Here is a 6,000-nt window from a genome sequence, read left to right on the forward strand (position 1 = left end):
CAAGCTTTCGAAGCAATTAAAGACAAGACAAAGTTGAAATCAGTCTAACTAAGGTTGCAGCTAATGAAACTCCTAATAACATCAAAATTTTAGCCTTTTTTTGGCCCAAGTAGTTGGAGCTAGGCTGAAAAGAAAAGAACTTCTTCAATTCCTGGAGATTTAATTCCAAGCCCTGCTAGAGGGATTAAAGTCACAACACTTTCATAATCACTTCGATTTCTGCTTGAAGCAATGAACTAATCAGTCCCTCGGGCTCACTACCTAAAAGGAGAAAGTGCATTACTTCTTGGAGAAGCATATATATATATATATATATATATTTCATGGATAGATAATGTATATTCTACATCAGCCTTTCTTCACACAATATCATCATAAAAATTGCAAAATGTATGAGAAAACAGGAGTATATGACCCATGACAAAAGAATATTCAGTAAATTGAAAGCAACCTAAAGACAATCCATATGCTGAAACTATTAGACAAGGACTTTGAAATAACCATAATAAATATATTAAAGAATCTACAAGAAAAGATCGGTAGGGTGAGTAAAGAAATGCGTAATTTCAGAGACTTGAAAGTAGTAGAAAAGAAATAAATGGAAAACCTAGAAATTATTAATGTGGTATCTGAAATTAAGAAAATAAAAATACATTAAGAGGATCATACAACATAATCAAGTGGAATTTATCCCAGGGATGCAAGGATGCTTCACTGTCCACAAGTAAATCAATGTGATACACTATATTAACAAACAGAGAATAAAAAATAATATGATCATCTCAACAGGTGCAGAAAAGGCTAGTGACAAAATTAATCATCCAGATATGATAAAAACTCCCAACAAAGAGGGTATAGAGGGAATGTACCTCAACATAATAAAAGCCATATATGACAAAGCTGCAGCCAACATAATCAAAGGTGAAGAGCTGAAAGCATTTCCTCTAAGATCAGGAACAAGAAAAGAATGCCCACTCTCGCCACTTTTATTCAATATATTAGTTGAAGTCCTAGCCACAGCATTCAGAAAAGAAAAAGAAATAAAAGGAATCCAAATTGGAAAGGAAAAAGTAAAACCATCATTATTTGCAGATGCATTATAGTATCTATAGAAAATCCTAAAAGTGCTACAAAAACCTTTTATAACTAATAAATGAATTCAGTAAAATTGCAGGATATAAAATAAGTATACAGAAATCTGTTGCATTTCTATACACTAACAACAAAGTATCAAAAAGATATTTACCTGAAGAAAACAAAAACACTAATTCAGGGACTCCCCTGGTGGCGCAGTGGTTGAGAATCTGCTCACCAGTGCAGGGGACACGGGTTTGAGCCCTGGTATGGGAAGAGGCCGCATGCCACGGAGCAACTAGGCCCATGGCCACAACTACTGACCCTGCGTTCTAGAGCCCGCTAGGCACAACTACTGAATCCCGCGCACCTGGAGCCCATGCTCTGCAACAAGACAAGCCATCACAATGAGAAGCCTGCGCACCTCAATGAAGAGTAGCCCCCGCTCACTGCAACTGGAGAAAGCCTGCATGCAGCAATGAAGACCCAACGCAGTCAAAAATTAATTAATTCATTAATTTAAATAAAAACACTAATTCAAAGGATATATGCACTCTAATGTTATTTTCATCATTATTTACAGTAGCCAAGATATGGAAGCAACTTGAGTGTCCAGTGATAGATGTATGGATAAAGAAGATGTAGCATATGTGTATATACATTACACACACACACACACACACACACACACACACATATACAATGAACTGTTACTCAGCCATATAAAAGAATGAAATCTTGTCATTTCTGACAACGTGGATGGATCTAGAGGGTATTATGCTAAGTGAAATATGTCAGAGAAGGACAAGTAAGCAAAATAAGTAATAACATTTAGAAAACAAATTGTAATGAAAGTGGATCTGCTTTAGTAAATATATTTTATGACTATAAAAGTAAATAACACAAGTAATTTTAATGTTGATAAAAGATGCTGAATCTAATAGAATAGTGTGTATAAACCTGAAAAGACAATAATGCAAATACAAGTGTAATATGTGAAAAAGAAGCAGCACAAACTACTGCGTAAATGTTGAATTATTTGATAGAGACTAGAAAAATCAAATTAAGGTAATTACTAGATTTTACTAATTTCATTTTCATACAAACTTTTATTCAAATATACTGTTAATTATTTTATAATACCTCAAATTGCCTTTTATAAATAGATGGTCTCTCATACCTCACCTAATAAGTTTTAATCTACTGCATGCTGGTTTTAGTTTGAGAATTTGAGCTTGGTTATTTGGAGAAAAGATGAAAACCACTTTTTAAACTTTTGAGGGTGGTCTGCCAGTCCCCCAGTTTGAAAGTAATTTTATATTGTGTGAAGCAAACCTGATAGCCACTACACTATGGAAACAGGGCTAGTAATTTTATATTGTATATATCATGTATACTCAACTCATACAGAACTCTGTATCTATTACTTTATCTAATCTTATAAGAATATTTCAACATCATATTTTTCATTCATTCTATATACACACATTAGTGACATTTGTGCATAATAAAGAACAAAATCATTTAATATTTAAAAAAATTGTCTTCAAAAGCAAATGTCCAAGTTGTGATTCAGAAATGGAATGATATTTTCAGCTGTTTTTACCATGGTGTTTGGGGGAAAAGACATTGAATCTTTAATTAATGGCATTCAGTTAGTCTGTGTCTGGATCCTGCTGGCCCCGTTAAAGATCAGGAAATCTAGCATAATAGTAGAAATGCGTTCAAGGGTTTGTCTTTACCCATTTTCTCTTCTAAATGATCTTCTTCAGAAGCAGCTTTGAAGATTTGTAAAACAGCTGGTGTCAGTTTAGGAGTCCTGGCAGAGAGGGAAGTGAAGTAGCCATACAGAAGTTATACATGTAAACTTAAGTGTAATGTGGATAGATATTTGCAGATGTCAATGTTTCATGGATTCTCCTGAAGTTTTGGAAACACTAAAAGAAGGAGGAAAATGGGGTAGGGATGGCTATTGTGTACTGCTGAATTAAACACAAAATAAAGCAACATAACGAGTTTTATTACTATTATCTTTGGCTCTCTGAAAGGGAAAGAGTTTCTGGCCATCTTTCTTGGAGCCTCTTTCCATGTTGATCTCTCCCTTTCTTCATGGTCTCTCCATGTGTGGAATACAAAGAATACTCACTCACCTAGGATTCAGAAGCCCTGGATTCTCTAACCCCCACTGCCTTTCTGCACAACAGTGTCTTTCCCCTCTTTGACCCTCCTCATCCATACATTCAGGAATTTAAGTAAATGATATCTAAAAGAAGTATAATCTCCAGAGTCTGTAAGAAAAGGAAAGGACTAAAGGGCAAATAGTTTGTATTGAACAGGAGGATAGGCTCCCTGGCATGACAAAATTTAGGGGAAAAATCAATTACCCATATCAAAGCATGGGATATATAAGTTCCTTCACTCCAGTATTCCTGTAAAAATATCTACATTCTGAGGTCTATTACATCTGTCATTCGATATTTCTAGGATTCCTTCCCAATTCACTCACCCTGTCCACCAAGCCACATTTGTGGGTTACCAGTTGAGTGTGGGTGACAGCCTCTGGAGAGAAGCAGTTGTACCTAGTGTTTAAGAACACAGACTCTGCAGACAGATTTTCTGAGTTCAAATCCTAGGTCCACATTTTCCTAGCTGTGAACTCTTGAGCAATTTACTTAGTCTCCCTATGCCCCACTCTGTTATCTGTAAAATGGTTATATAAGCAGGGCCAACATCATTGTGTAGTTGTGAGATTACATTCATTAATACATGTAAAGGTTTAGGACTGGTGATTTATCTACAACAAAGCAATTAATAAAGGGTTGTTCCTACTAATGTTTATCTTAATTCAATTTGGAGTTGCTAAAGATTGATATTTTATGTAATTCTGTCTCTAAGCTCCCCTTTCCTTCCTTCCTTCCCTCCCTCTTTCCCTCCTTCCTTCCTTGCCTGCCTTCCATCCTTCCTTTCTTCCCTCCTTTCTTTCTCTCTCCTTTCTTTCCCTTCCCTTCCCTCTCTCTCTCTCCTCACCTCTATCAGCTCCTCCCTTTCTAGGTAAGTGTTTCAGGAGGCTTTCAATTGTTTCTCAATACCTTGGGCCAATCTGGCTTGATCAAGCAGGCTGGAGGCCAGGGGTCTTGCTGAGCCTCTCTGGGGTCCAAGCTATACCTCATTGTAAGCTTCATCGAGCTGTGGAGAGTGCCAGACATGGATTTCATTAATCCTACCATCAGTAGGTCTGAATTCATTGCAACTAATACAATACCTGTTTCTCTAACTATGCCAACATTTTCTTGACACCGTGTATGACCTCCTGTTATTTCTCAACAAAAGCTGGCAAACGCGACTTGAGGGTGAAGTAAAACAGCCCAGTGGGCCACAAACTGCTGAGTGCATCCATGCTGAAATGAATAGCACATTCCAAAGAGATCCAAAGAAGCCAAGAAAAAAAAGAGTAAGAATACAGAATCACTTAGAGGAGAGAATAAACCACTAGGCCACAAGACTTACATATTTATCTTCCCTACAATGAAAACCAGGGTGACTTCTACCCTAGAATCCCTGACTATTCCGATTCTAGTACCTTGTTTTGATATGTGATTTCCAGCTGTCTCCATCAGACTTTATCCTCACAAAAAGAGTCACATATGGGACTTACAGGACAAGTCTCTAAAATCTTCGAAGTTTCTGTCAGCAACACCAAAAGAGAAAGCAGCATGTCATATGTTTGAGTAGATTTAGTTATAGGTCAGATTTGGGATGCAATCAGACTAAGAGGATTGCTATACGGTATAAGAAATATGCAAAGAAAAGTATATTTTGTTTAGTTTCAAAGACTTTAACGTTTCCCTCATGATTTTTGTGAAAAGTTGGTCTATTAAACCAATTTTCCTCTTCTGTACCTAGCTGAGCACAAGGTGAGGTATTTATTTTCTGGACTAAAATACCAGATCTTCATTGAAGCCCTTCTTAGCAGAATGATGCAAGGAATGTTAATAGAAAGAGAGACCATTGAGGAAAACACTTTGGATGGTCCATGCAATCATTTAACAGGGTTGTAGAGTGATGCTATATCTCAAATAAAGATGAATAATATTGGGCAAAAAAAGATGAATAATATTGGAAACTTACCTGTCCTCAAAAACTCAAACTGTAGGAATTGCCATAAAGAAAATGTTCAGGGTTCTCTGGGAGAGAAAATCAAGAGAATTTAGCTTAATTTGAGAGGAATAAGAAAAGGAGTTTCTTGGAAGGAAGTTCTGCATCTGGTTGTAATCTGAAGAAAAAGACAAGAAAGTCTAAAAACTGAAACTGCCATGTGGAGTTATTAATAAATTTATCCATGAGGGTATCAGCCAATTGTTTTCAAATAAAGCTAGCTGAAAAGAGGAAGAAGTTTATCTGCATTTAGAATTTAATCTTCTCAAAGATCAGAGGCACTTCTTGTTATTTATTGAACTACTAAAGAATAACTTCTACCTACTCTATTCAAATATACAGAAGCCAAAGTTTAATTCTAAACCGTCTGGTATTCATCACTGAATTTAACAGAGAATTCTACATAGAGTGAGTACTAGCAAATATCAGAATGATTGTGAGAACTAGTTAGAAAGACTGGCACAAAGTTAAAATATTAAATTGAGAAGAAGAAACAGACATATATTGGCTCAGATGGAAAATGATTGGTCTATAAATTAATGATAGGGCTTGGAAAGCAAGTTTTATTGGGAACTAATTCCTGAATCTGACCATTCATACTTGCCTGTACCAGTGATGCATTCCCTAGTCAGTGAAGGAAAGTCTGGGTATCTGATCCTTGTTCCATTCATGAATACAAGCCATTCATTAAGCATCATTAAAAGGGGGACCTTGAGGCCTTGAATGAAATGTTAAAATATAATGTTTATAATAAAATATGTTTAATAAGGG

The sequence above is a fragment of the Mesoplodon densirostris genome, chromosome 5 (genome assembly GCF_025265405.1).
Source record: "Mesoplodon densirostris isolate mMesDen1 chromosome 5, mMesDen1 primary haplotype, whole genome shotgun sequence".
Classification (NCBI taxonomy): domain Eukaryota; kingdom Metazoa; phylum Chordata; class Mammalia; order Artiodactyla; family Ziphiidae; genus Mesoplodon; species Mesoplodon densirostris.